Raw genomic sequence first — 14,251 nt, 5'->3', positions numbered from 1 at the left:
AGTGTTTAGTATGTCGAAAATCTCGAAAAATACGTAAGGGGGGCTAGTGTGTCAAAAATATTGAAAAATAGGTAAGTGTTTAGTATGTCGAAATTCTCGAAAATACGTAAGGGGGGGTAGTGTCGAAAATATTGAAAAAAAAGGTAAGTGTTTAGTATGTGGAAAATGTCAAAAAATACGTAAGGGGGGGTAGTGTGTCAAAAATATTGAAAAATAGGTAAGTGTTTAGTATGTCGAAATTCTCGAAAAATACGTAAGGGGGGGTAGTGTGTCAAAAATATTGAAAAATAGGTAAGTGTTTAGTATGTCTAAATTCTCGAAAATACGTAAGGGGGGGTAGTGTCGAAAATATTGAAAAAAAAGGTAAGTGTTTAGTATGTCGAAAATGTGGAAAAATACATAAGGGGGGGTAGTGTGTCAAAAATATTGAAAAATAGGTAAGTGTTTATTATGTCGAAATTCTCGAAAAATACGTAAGGGGGGGTAGTGTCGAAAATATTGAAAAAAAAGGTAAGTGTTTAGTATGTCGAAAATGTCAAAAAATACGTAAGGGGGGGTAGTGTGTCAAAAATATTGAAAAATAGGTAAGTGTTTAGTATGTCGAAATTCTCGAAAAATACGTAAGGGGGGGTAGTGTCGAATATATTGAAAAAAAAGGTAAGTGTTTATTATGTCAAAAATGTCGAAAAATACGTAAGGGGGGGTAGTGTGTCAAAAATATTGAAAAATAGGTAAATGTTTAGTATGTCGAAATTCTCGAAAAATACGTAAGGGGGGGTAGTGTCGAAAATATTGAAAAAAAAGGTAAGTGTTTATTATGTCAAAAATGTCGAAAAATACGTAAGGGGGGGGTAGTGTGTCAAAAATATTGAAAAATAGGTAAGTGTTTAGTATGTCGAAATTCTTGAAAATACGTAAGGGGGGGTAGTGTCGAAAATATTGAAAAAAAGGTAAGTGTTTAGTATGTCGAAATTCTCGAAAAATACGTAAGGGGGGGTAGTGTCGAATATATTGAAAAAAAAGGTAAGTGTTTATTATGTCAAAAATGTCGAAAAATACGTAAGGGGGGGGTAGTGTGTCAAAAATATTGAAAAATAGGTAAGTGTTTAGTATGTCGAAATTCTCGAAAATACGTAAGGGGGGGTAGTGTCGAAAATATTGAAAAAAAAGGTAAGTGTTTATTATGTCAAAAATGTCGAAAAATACGTAAGGGGGGGTAGTGTGTCAAAAATATTGAAAAATAGGTAAATGTTTAGTATGTCGAAATTCTCGAAAAATACGTAAGGGGGGGTAGTGTCGAAAATATTGAAAAAAAAGGTAAGTGTTTATTATGTCAAAAATGTCGAAAAATACGTAAGGGGGGGGTAGTGTGTCAAAAATATTGAAAAATAGGTAAGTGTTTAGTATGTCGAAATTCTTGAAAATACGTAAGGGGGGGTAGTGTCGAAAATATTGAAAAAAAGGTAAGTGTTTAGTATGTCGAAATTCTCGAAAAATACGTAAGGGGGGGTAGTGTCGAATATATTGAAAAAAAAGGTAAGTGTTTATTATGTCAAAAATGTCGAAAAATACGTAAGGGGGGGTAGTGTGTCAAAAATATTGAAAAATAGGTAAGTGTTTAGTATGTCGAAATTCTCGAAAATACGTAAGGGGGGGTAGTGTCGAAAATATTGAAAAAAAAGGTAAGTGTTTAGTATGTCGAAAATGTGGAAAAATACGTAAGGGGGGGTAGTGTGTCAAAAATATTGAAAAATAGGTAAGTGTTTAGTATGTCGAAACTCTCGAAAAATACGTAAGAGGGGGTAGTGTCGAAAATATTGAAAAAAAAGGTAAGTGTTTAGTATGTCGAAAATGTCAAAAAATACGTAAGGGGGGGTAGTGTGTCAAAAATATTGAAAAATAGGTAAGTGTTTAGTATGTCGAAATTCTCGAAAAATACGTAAGGGGGGTAGTGTCGAATATATTGAAAAAAAAAGTAAGTGTTTATTATGTCAAAATTGTCGAAAAATACGTAAGGGGGGGGTAGTGTGTCAAAAATATTGAAAAATAGGTAAGTGTTTAGTATGTCGAAATTCTCGAAAAATACGTAAGGGGGGGTAGTGTCGAAAATATTGAAAAAAAAGGTAAGTGTTTATTATGTCAAAAATGTCGAAAAATACGTAAGGGGGGGGTAGTGTGTCAAAAATATTGAAAAATAGGTAAGTGTTTAGTATGTCGAAATTCTCGAAAAATACCTAAGGGGGGGTAGTGTGTCAAAAATATTGAAAAATAGGTAAGTGTTTAGTATGTCGAAATTCTCGAAAAATACGTAAGGGGGGGTAGTGTCGAATATATTGAAAAAAAAGGTAAGTGTTTATTATGTCAAAAATGTCGAAAAATACGTAAGGGGGGGTAGTGTGTCAAAAATATTGAAAAATAGGTAAGTGTTTAGTATGTCGAAATTCTCGAAAATACGTAAGGGGGGGTAGTGTCGAAAATATTGAAAAAAAAGGTAAGTGTTTAGTATGTCGAAAATGTGGAAAAATACGTAAGGGGGGGTAGTGTGTCAAAAATATTGAAAAATAGGTAAGTGTTTAGTATGTCGAAATTCTCGAAAAATACGTAAGAGGGGGTAGTGGCGAAAATATTGAAAAAAAAAGGTAAGTGTTTAGTATGTCGAAAATCTCGAAAAATAGGTAAGGGGGGGTAGTGTGTCAAAAATATTGAAAAATAGGTAAGTGTTTAGTATGTCGAAATTCTCGAAAATACGTAAGGGGGGGTAGTGTCGAAAATATTGAAAAAAAAGGTAAGTGTTTAGTATGTGGAAAATGTCAAAAAATACGTAAGGGGGGGTAGTGTGTCAAAAATATTGAAAAATAGGTAAGTGTTTAGTATGTCGAAATTCTCGAAAAATACCTAAGGGGGGGTAGTGTCGAAAATATTGAAAAAAAAGGTAAGTGTTTAGTATGTGGAAAATGTCAAAAAATACGTAAGGGGGGGTAGTGTGTCAAAAATATTGAAAAATAGGTAAGTGTTTAGTATGTCGAAATTCTCGAAAAATACGTAAGGGGGGGGTAGTGTCGAAAATATTTAAAAAAAAGGTAAGTGTTTAGTATGTGGAAAATGTCAAAAAATACGTAAGGGGGGGTAGTGTGTCAAAAATATTGAAAAATAGGTAAGTGTTTATTATGTCGAAATTCTCGAAAAATACGTAAGGGGGGGTAGTGTCGAAAATATTGAAAAAAAAGGTAAGTGTTTAGTATGTCGAAAATGTCAAAAAATACGTAAGGGGGGGTAGTTTGTCAAAAATATTGAAAAATAGGTAAGTGTTTAGTATGTCGAAATTCTCGAAAAATACGTAAGGGGGGGTAGTGTCGAATATATTGAAAACAAAGGTAAGTGTTTATTATGTCAAAAATGTCGAAAAATACGTAAGGGGGGGTAGTGTGTCAAAAATATTGAAAAATAGGTAAATGTTTAGTATGTCGAAATTCTCGAAAAATACGTAAGGGGGGGTAGTGTCGAAAATATTGAAAAAAAAGGTAAGTGTTTATTATGTCAAAAATGTCGAAAAATACGTAAGGGGGGGGTAGTGTGTCAAAAATATTGAAAAATAGGTAAGTGTTTAGTATGTCGAAATTCTCGAAAATACGTAAGGGGGGGTAGTGTCGAAAATATTGAAAAAAAGGTAAGTGTTTAGTATGTCGAAATTCTCGAAAAATACGTAAGGGGGGGTAGTGTCGAATATATTGAAAAAAAAGGTAAGTGTTTATTATGTCAAAAATGTCGAAAAATACGTAAGGGGGGGGTAGTGTGTCAAAAATATTGAAAAATAGGTAAGTGTTTAGTATGTCGAAATTCTCGAAAATACGTAAGGGGGGGTAGTGTCGAAAATATTGAAAAAAAAGGTAAGTGTTTAGTATGTCGAAAATGTGGAAAAATACGTAAGGGGGGGTAGTGTGTCAAAAATATTGAAAAATAGGTAAGTGTTTAGTATGTCGAAATTCTCGAAAAATACGTAAGAGGGGGTAGTGTCGAAAATATTGAAAAAAAAGGTAAGTGTTTAGTATGTCGAAAATGTCAAAAAAGACGTAAGGGGGGGTAGTGTGTCAAAAATATTGAAAAATAGGTAAGTGTTTAGTATGTCGAAATTCTCGAAAAATACGTAAGGGGGGTAGTGTCGAATATATTGAAAAAAAAAGTAAGTGTTTATTATGTCAAAATTGTCGAAAAATACGTAAGGGGGGGGTAGTGTGTCAAAAATATTGAAAAATAGGTAAGTGTTTAGTATGTCGAAATTCTCGAAAAATACGTAAGGGGGGGTAGTGTCGAAAATATTGAAAAAAAAGGTAAGTGTTTATTATGTCAAAAATGTCGAAAAATACGTAAGGGGGGGGTAGTGTGTCAAAAATATTGAAAAATAGGTAAGTGTTTAGTATGTCGAAATTCTCGAAAAATACCTAAGGGGGGGTAGTGTGTCAAAAATATTGAAAAATAGGTAAGTGTTTAGTATGTCGAAATTCTCGAAAAATACGTAAGGGGGGTAGTGTCGAATATATTGAAAAAAAAGGTAAGTGTTTATTATGTCAAAAATGTCGAAAAATACGTAAGGGGGGGTAGTGTGTCAAAAATATTGAAAAATAGGTAAGTGTTTAGTATGTCGAAATTCTCGAAAATACGTAAGGGGGGGGTAGTGTCGAAAATATTGAAAAAAAAGGTAAGTGTTTAGTATGTCGAAAATGTGGAAAAATACGTAAGGGGGGGTAGTGTGTCAAAAATATTGAAAAATAGGTAAGTGTTTAGTATGTCGAAATTCTCGAAAATACGTAAGGGGGGGTAGTGTCGAAAATATTGAAAAAAAAGGTAAGTGTTTAGTATGTGGAAAATGTCAAAAAATACGTAAGGGGGGGTAGTGTGTCAAAAATATTGAAAAATAGGTAAGTGTTTAGTATGTCGAAATTCTCGAAAAATACCTAAGGGGGGGTAGTGTCGAAAATATTGAAAAAAAAGGACAACAGCCTGGTCCTGAATGTTGACAAGACTAAAGAGATCATTGTCGACTTTAGGAAAAACCAGCCCAACCATGCCCCACTTTGCATCAACAACAAGGCTGTGGAGGTTGTCAGCAGTATCAAGTTCCTAGGGGTGCACATCACAAACAAACTCACCTGGTCCGTGAACACTGCATCTCTGGTTAAGAGGGCACAGCAGCGCCTGTACTTCCTGCGGAGGATGAGGAGAGCCCACCTGCCCCCACCATCCCTCATCACATTCTACAGGGGCACCATAGAGAGTATCCTGACCAGCTGTATCTCTGTGTGGTGTGGAGGCTGCAGCGCTACCGACTGGGGTAGTGTGAGGAGGGTAACGAGGACAGCGGAGAAAATAATCGGGACTACACTTCCCTCCATTCAGGACATTGGCCAGAAGCGCTGCTTATCCCATGCTAAGAACATTACCGGGGACCCCTCTCACCCCCATCATGGACTATTCACTCTGCTAGCCTCTGGGAAGAGGTACTGCAGTGTGCGGTGCAGGACCACCAGGCTCCGCAATAGTCTAGTCCCCCTGGCCATTAGACTGTTAAATGGTCAATCTAACATATAGTTAACTTAAATCTAAACGGCTGCTAATTTGACTTTTGCACTAGTGGCAGTTTTTTTATAGCTTGCCACTCCTTGCACATTTGATCTCTGCACTATTGTTACTTACAGTGTTATTACTTACAGTGTTATTGTTTACAATATAATGGTACTGTGTACCTGACTTGTTAACCTGACTGCCCATCTTGCACATCTGGTTAGCGTCTCTTCTTGCACTATCGGCACTATGGTAAATAACACAATACAGCTTTATTTATATCTGTACACTGAAGGACACTGAGGGAAACTGTGGGAGTCAGATCCATCGACATTTCGTTCTGTATACACGTGTACTAGAATGACAATAAAGTAGATCTGAATCTGAATCTGAATCTGATGTCGAAAATGTGGAAAAATACGTAAGGGGGGGTAGTGTGTCAAAAATATTGAAAAATAGGTAAGTGTTTAGTATGTCGAAATTCTCGAAAAATACCTAAGGGGGGGTAGTGTGTCAAAAATATTGAAAAATAGGTAAGTGTTTAGTATGTCGAAAATCTCGAAAAATACGTAAGGGGGGGTAGTGTGTCAAAAATATTGAAAAATAGGTAAGTGTTTAGTATGTCGAAATTCTCGAAAATACGTAAGGGGGGGTAGTGTCGAAAATATTGAAAAAAAAGGTAAGTGTTTAGTATGTGGAAAATGTCAAAAAATACGTAAGGGGGGGTAGTGTGTCAAAAATATTGAAAAATAGGTAAGTGTTTAGTATGTCGAAATTCTCGAAAAATACGTAAGGGGGGGTAGTGTCGAAAACATTAAAAAAAAAGGTAAGTGTTTAGTATGTGGAAAATGTCAAAAAATACGTAAGGGGGGGGTAGTGTGTCAAAAATATTGAAAAATAGGTAAGTGTTTATTATGTCGAAATTCTCGAAAAATACGTAAGGGGGGGTAGTGTCGAAAATATTGAAAAAAAAGGTAAGTGTTTAGTATGTCGAAAATGTCAAAAAATACGTAAGGGGGGGTAGTGTGTCAAAAATATTGAAAAATAGGTAAGTGTTTAGTATGTCGAAATTCTCGAAAAATACGTAAGGGGGGGTAGTGTCGAATATATTGAAAAAAAAGGTAAGTGTTTATTATGTCAAAAATGTCGAAAAATACGTAAGGGGGGGTAGTGTGTCAAAAATATTGAAAAATAGGTAAATGTTTAGTATGTCGAAATTCTCGAAAATACGTAAGGGGGGGGTAGTGTCGAAAATATTGAAAAAAAGGTAAGTGTTTAGTATGTCGAAAATGTGGAAAAATACGTAAGGGGGGGTAGTGTGTCAAAAATATTGAAAAATAGGTAAGTGTTTAGTATGTCGAAATTCTCGAAAAATACGTAAGGGGGGGTAGTGTCGAATATATTGAAAAAAAAGGTAAGTGTTTATTATGTCAAAAATGTCGAAAAATACGTAAGGGGGGGGTAGTGTGTCAAAAATATTGAAAAATAGGTAAGTGTTTAGTATGTCGAAATTGTCGAAAAATACCTAAGGGGGGGTAGTGTGTCAAAAATATTGAAAAATAGGTAAATGTTTAGTATGTCGAAATTCTCGAAAAATACGTAAGGGGGGGGTAGTGTCGAAAATATTGAAAAAAAAGGTAAGTGTTTATTATGTCAAAAATGTCGAAAAATACGTAAGGGGGGGGTAGTGTGTCAAAAATATTGAAAAATAGGTAAGTGTTTAGTATGTCGAAATTGTCGAAAAATACCTAAGGGGGGGTAGTGTGTCAAAAATATTGAAAAATAGGTAAGTGTTTAGTATGTCGAAATTCTCGAAAAATACGTAAGGGGGGGTAGTGTCGAATATATTGAAAAAAAAGGTAAGTGTTTATTATGTCAAAAATGTCGAAAAATACGTAAGGGGGGGGTAGTGTTTTTAAAAAATATTGAAAAATAGGTAAGTGTTTAGTATGTCGAAATTCTCGAAAATACGTAAGGGGGGGGTAGTGTCGAAAATATTGAAAAAAAAGGTAAGTGTTTAGTATGTCGAAAATGTGGAAAAATACGTAAGGGGGGTAGTGTGTCAAAAATATTGAAAAATAGGTAAGTGTTTAGTATGTCGAAATTCTCGAAAAATACGTAAGAGGGGGTAGTGTCGAAAATATTGAAAAAAAAAGGTAAGTGTTTAGTATGTCGAAAATCTCGAAAAATACGTAAGGGGGGGTAGTGTGTCAAAAATATTGAAAAATAGGTAAGTGTTTAGTATGTCGAATTTCTCGAAAATACGTAAGGGGGGGTAGTGTCGAAAATATTGAAAAAAAAGGTAAGTGTTTAGTATGTGGAAATTGTCAAAAAATACGTAAGGGGGGGTAGTGTGTCAAAAATATTGAAAAATAGGTAAGTGTTTAGTATGTCGAAATTCTCGAAAAATACGTAAGGGGGGGTAGTGTGTCAAAAATATTGAAAAATAGGTAAGTGTTTAGTATGTCTAAATTCTCGAAAATACGTAAGGGGGGGTAGTGTCGAAAATATTGAAAAAAAAGGTAAGTGTTTAGTATGTCGAAAATGTGGAAAAATACATAAGGGGGGGTAGTGTGTCAAAAATATTGAAAAAAAGGTAAGTGTTTAGTATGTCGAAATTCTCGAAAATACGTAAGGGGGGGTAGTGTCGAAAATATTGAAAAAAAAGGTAAGTGTTTAGTATGTCGAAAATGTGGAAAAATACGTAAGGGGGGGGTAGTGTGTCAAAAATATTGAAAAATAGGTAAGTGTTTAGTATGTCGAAATTCTCGAAAAATACGTAAGAGGGGGTAGTGTCGAAAATATTGAAAAAAAAAGGTAAGTGTTTAGTATGTCGAAAATCTCGAAAAATACGTAAGGGGGGGTAGTGTGTCAAAAATATTGAAAAATAGGTAAGTGTTTAGTATGTCGAAATTCTCGAAAATACGTAAGGGGGGGGTAGTGTCGAAAATATTGAAAAAAAAGGTAAGTGTTTAGTATGTGGAAAATGTCAAAAAATACGTAAGGGGGGGTAGTGTGTCAAAAATATTGAAAAATAGGTAAGTGTTTAGTATGTCGAAATTCTCGAAAAATACGTAAGGGGGGGTAGTGTGTCAAAAATATTGAAAAATAGGTAAGTGTTTAGTATGTCTAAATTCTCGAAAATACGTAAGGGGGGGTAGTGTCGAAAATATTGAAAAAAAAGGTAAGTGTTTAGTATGTCGAAAATGTCAAAAAATACGTATGGGGGGGTAGTGTGTCAAAAATATTGAAAAATAGGTAAGTGTTTAGTATGTCGAAATTCTCGAAAAATACGTAAGGGGGGGTAGTGTCGAATATATTGAAAAAAAAGGTAAGTGTTTATTATGTCAAAAATGTCGAAAAATACGTAAGGGGAGGGTAGTGTGTCAAAAATATTGAAAAATAGGTAAGTGTTTAGTATGTCGAAATTCTCGAAAATACGTAAGGGGGGGTAGTGTCGAAAATATTGAAAAAAAAGGTAAGTGTTTAGTATGTCGAAAATGTGGAAAAATACGTAAGGGGGGGGTAGTGTGTCAAAAATATTGAAAAATAGGTAAGTGTTTAGTATGTCGAAATTCTCGAAAAATACGTAAGGGGGGGAAGTGTGTCACAAATATTGAAAAATAGATAAGTGTTTAGTATGTCGAAATTCTCGAAAAATACGTAAGGGGGAGTAGTGTCGAAAATATTGAAAAAAAAGGTAAGTGTTTAGTATGTCGAAAATGTGGAAAAATACATAAGGGGGGGTAGTGTGTCAAAAATATTGAAAAATAGGTAAGTGTTTAGTATGTCGAAATTCTCGAAAATACGTAAGGGGGGGTAGTGTCGAAAATATTGAAAAAAAAAGGTAAGTGTTTAGTATGTCGAAAATGTGGAAAAACACGTAAGGGGGGGTAGTGTGTCAAAAATATTGAAAAATAGGTAAGTGTTTAGTATGTCGAAATTCTCGAAAAATACGTAAGAGGGGGTAGTGTCGAAAATATTGAAAAAAAAAGGTAAGTGTTTAGTATGTCGAAAATCTCGAAAAATACGTAAGGGGGGGGTAGTGTGTCAAAAATATTGAAAAATAGGTAAGTGTTTAGTATGTCGAAATTCTCGAAAATACGTAAGGGGGGGGTAGTGTCGAAAATATTGAAAAAAAAGGTAAGTGTTTAGTATGTGGAAAATGTCAAAAAATACGTAAGGGGGGGGTAGTGTGTCAAAAATATTGAAAAATAGGTAAGTGTTTAGTATGTCGAAATTCTCGAAAAATACGTAAGGGGGGGTAGTGTCGAAAATATTGAAAAAAAAGGTAAGTGTTTAGTATGTCGAAAATGTGGAAAAATACATAAGGGGGGGTAGTGTGTCAAAAATATTGAAAAATAGGTAAGTGTTTATTATGTCGAAATTCTTGAAAAATACGTAAGGGGGGGTAGTGTCGAAAATATTGAAAAAAAAGGTAAGTGTATAGTATGTCGAAAATGTGGAAAAATACGTAAGGGGGGGTAGTGTGTCAAAAATATTGAAAAATAGGTAAGTGTTTATTATGTCGAAATTCTCGAAAAATACGTAAGGGGGGGTAGTGTCGAAAATATTGAAAAAAAGTTAAGTGTTTAGTATGTCGAAAATCTCGAAAAATACCTAAGGGGCGGTAGTGTGTCAAAAATATTGAAAAATAGGTAAGTGTTTAGTATGTCGAAATTCTCGAAAAATACGTAAGGGGGGGTAGTGTCGAATATATTGAAAAAAAAGGTAAGTGTTTATTATGTCAAAAATGTCGAAAAATACGTAAGGGGGGGGTAGTGTGTCAAAAATATTGAAAAATAGGTAAGTGTTTAGTATGTCGAAATTCTCGAAAAATACGTAAGAGGGGGTAGTGTCGAAAATATTGAAAAAAAGGTAAGTGTTTAGTATGTCGAAAATCTCGAAAAATACGTAAGGGGGGGTAGTGTGTCAAAAATATTGAAAAATAGGTAAGTGTTTAGTATGTCGAAATTCTCGAAAATACGTAAGGGGGGGTAGTGTCGAAAATATTGAAAAAAAAGGTAAGTGTTTAGTATGTGGAAAATGTCAAAAAATACGTAAGGGGGGGTAGTGTGTCAAAAATATTGAAAAATAGGTAAGTGTTTAGTATGTCGAAATTCTCGAAAAATACGTAAGGGGGGGTAGTGTGTCAAAAATATTGAAAAATAGGTAAGTGTTTAGTATGTCTAAGTTCTCGAAAATACGTAAGGGGGGGGTAGTGTCGAAAATATTGAAAAAAAAGGTAAGTGTTTAGTATGTCGAAAATGTGGAAAAATACGTAAGGGGGGGTAGTGTGTCAAAAATATTGAAAAATAGGTAAGTGTTTATTATGTCGAAATTCTCGAAAAATACGTAAGGGGGGGTAGTGTCGAAAATATTGAAAAAAAAGGTAAGTGTTTAGTATGTCGAAAATGTCAAAAAATACGTAAGGGGGGGTAGTGTGTCAAAAATATTGAAAAATAGGTAAGTGTTTAGTATGTCGAAATTCTCGAAAAATACGTAAGGGGGGTAGTGTCGAATATATTGAAAAAAAAGGTAAGTGTTTATTATGTCAAAAATGTCGAAAAATACGTAAGGGGGGGTAGTGTGTCAAAAATATTGAAAAATAGGTAAGTGTTTAGTATGTCGAAATTCTCGAAAATACGTAAGGGGGGGTAGTGTCGAAAATATTGAAAAAAAAGGTAAGTGTTTAGTATGTCGAAAATGTGGAAAAATACGTAAGGGGGGGGTAGTGTGTCAAAAATATTGAAAAATAGGTAAGTGTTTAGTATGTCGAAATTCTCGAAAAATACGTAAGAGGGGGTAGTGTCGAAAATATTGAAAAAAAAAGGTAAGTGTTTAGTATGTCGAAAATCTCGAAAATACGTAAGGGGGGGTAGTGTCGAAAATATTGAAAAAAAAGGTAAGTGTTTATTATGTCAAAAATGTCGAAAAATACGTAAGGGGGGGGTAGTGTGTCAAAAATATTGAAAAATAGGTAAGTGTTTAGTATGTCGAAATTCTCGAAAAATACGTAAGGGGGGGTAGTGTGTCAAAAATATTGAAAAATAGGTAAGTGTTTAGTATGTCGAAATTCTCGAAAATACGTAAGGGGGGGTAGTGTCGAAAATATTGAAAAAAAAGGTAAGTGTTTATTATGTCAAAAATGTCGAAAAATACGTAAGGGGGGGGTAGTGTGTCAAAAATATTGAAAAATAGGTAAGTGTTTAGTATGTCGAAATTCTCGAAAAATACGTAAGGGGGGGTAGTGTGTCAAAAATATTGAAAAATAGGTAAGTGTTTAGTATGTCGAAATTCTCGAAAAATACGTAAGGGGGGGGTAGTGTGTCAAAAATATTGAAAAATAGGTAAGTGTTTAGTATGTCGAAATTCTCGAAAATACGTAAGGGGGGGTAGTGTCGAAAATATTGAAAAAAAAGGTAAGTGTTTAGTATGTCGAAAATGTGGAAAAATACTTAAGGGGGGGTAGTGTGTCAAAAATATTGAAAAATAGGTAAGTGTTTAGTATGTCGAAATTCTCGAAAAATACGTAAGAGGGGGTAGTGTCGAAAATATTGAAAAAAAAAGGTAAGTGTTTAGTATGTCGAAAATCTCGAAAAATACGTAAGGGGGGGTAGTGTGTCAAAAATATTGAAAAATAGGTAAGTGTTTAGTATGTCGAAATTCTCGAAAATACGTAAGGGGGGGTAGTGTCGAAAATATTGAAAAAAAAGGTAAGTGTTTAGTATGTGGAAAATGTCAAAAAATACGTAAGGGGGGGTAGTGTGTCAAAAATATTGAAAAATAGGTAAGTGTTTAGTATGTCGAAATTCTCGAAAAATACGTAAGGGGGGGTAGTGTGTCAAAAATATTGAAAAATAGGTAAGTGTTTATTATGTCGAAATTCTCGAAAAATACGTAAGGGGGGGTAGTGTCGAAAATATTGAAAAAAAAGGTAAGTGTTTAGTATGTCGAAAATGTCAAAAAATACGTAAGGGGGGGTAGTGTGTCAAAAATATTGAAAAATAGGTAAGTGTTTAGTATGTCGAAATTCTCGAAAAATACGTAAGGGGGGTAGTGTCGAATATATTGAAAAAAAAGGTAAGTGTTTATTATGTCAAAAATGTCGAAAAATACGTAAGGGGGGGTAGTGTGTCAAAAATATTGAAAAATAGGTAAGTGTTTAGTATGTCGAAATTCTCGAAAATACGTAAGGGGGGGTAGTGTCGAAAATATTGAAAAAAAAGGTAAGTGTTTAGTATGTCGAAAATGTGGAAAAATACGTAAGGGGGGGGTAGTGTGTCAAAAATATTGAAAAATAGGTAAGTGTTTAGTATGTCGAAATTCTCGAAAAATACGTAAGAGGGGGTAGTGTCGAAAATATTGAAAAAAAAAGGTAAGTGTTTAGTATGTCGAAAATCTCGAAAATACGTAAGGGGGGGTAGTGTCGAAAATATTGAAAAAAAAGGTAAGTGTTTATTATGTCAAAAATGTCGAAAAATACGTAAGGGGGGGGTAGTGTGTCAAAAATATTGAAAAATAGGTAAGTGTTTAGTATGTCGAAATTCTCGAAAAATACGTAAGGGGGGGTAGTGTGTCAAAAATATTGAAAAATAGGTAAGTGTTTAGTATGTCGAAATTCTCGAAAATACGTAAGGGGGGGTAGTGTCGAAAATATTGAAAAAAAAGGTAAGTGTTTATTATGTCAAAAATGTCGAAAAATACGTAAGGGGGGGGTAGTGTGTCAAAAATATTGAAAAATAGGTAAGTGTTTAGTATGTCGAAATTCTCGAAAAATACGTAAGGGGGGGTAGTGTGTCAAAAATATTGAAAAATAGGTAAGTGTTTAGTATGTCGAAATTCTCGAAAAATACGTAAGGGGGGGGGTAGTGTGTCAAAAATATTGAAAAATAGGTAAGTGTTTAGTATGTCGAAATTCTCGAAAATACGTAAGGGGGGGTAGTGTCGAAAATATTGAAAAAAAAGGTAAGTGTTTAGTATGTCGAAAATGTGGAAAAATACGTAAGGGGGGGTAGTGTGTCAAAAATATTGAAAAATAGGTAAGTGTTTAGTATGTCGAAATTCTCGAAAAATACGTAAGAGGGGGTAGTGTCGAAAATATTGAAAAAAAAAGGTAAGTGTTTAGTATGTCGAAAATCTCGAAAAATACGTAAGGGGGGGTAGTGTGTCAAAAATATTGAAAAATAGGTAAGTGTTTAGTATGTCGAAATTCTCGAAAATACGTAAGGGGGGGTAGTGTCGAAAATATTGAAAAAAAAGGTAAGTGTTTAGTATGTGGAAAATGTCAAAAAATACGTAAGGGGGGGTAGTGTGTCAAAAATATTGAAAAATAGGTAAGTGTTTAGTATGTCGAAATTCTCGAAAAATACGTAAGGGGGGGTAGTGTGTCAAAAATATTGAAAAATAGGTAAGTGTTTAGTATGTCTAAATTCTCGAAAATACGTAAGGGGGGGTAGTGTCGAAAATATTGAAAAAAAAGGTAAGTGTTTAGTATGTCGAAAATGTCAAAAAATACGTATGGGGGGGTAGTGTGTCAAAAATATTGAAAAATAGGTAAGTGTTTAGTATGTCGAAATTCTCGAAAAATACGTAAGGGGGGGTAGTGTCGAATATATTGAAAAAAAAGGTAAGTGTTTATTATGTCAAAAATGTCGAAAAATACGTAAGGGGAGGGTAGTGTGTCAAAAAT

The sequence above is a fragment of the Urocampus carinirostris genome, chromosome 16, assembly GCF_059441175.1.
Source record: "Urocampus carinirostris isolate Australia breed hairy pipefish chromosome 16, RoL_Ucar_1.0, whole genome shotgun sequence".
Taxonomy (NCBI): domain Eukaryota; kingdom Metazoa; phylum Chordata; class Actinopteri; order Syngnathiformes; family Syngnathidae; genus Urocampus; species Urocampus carinirostris.
The sequence above is the reverse complement of the archived record's forward strand: the minus strand, read 5'-3'. Positions refer to the sequence as shown.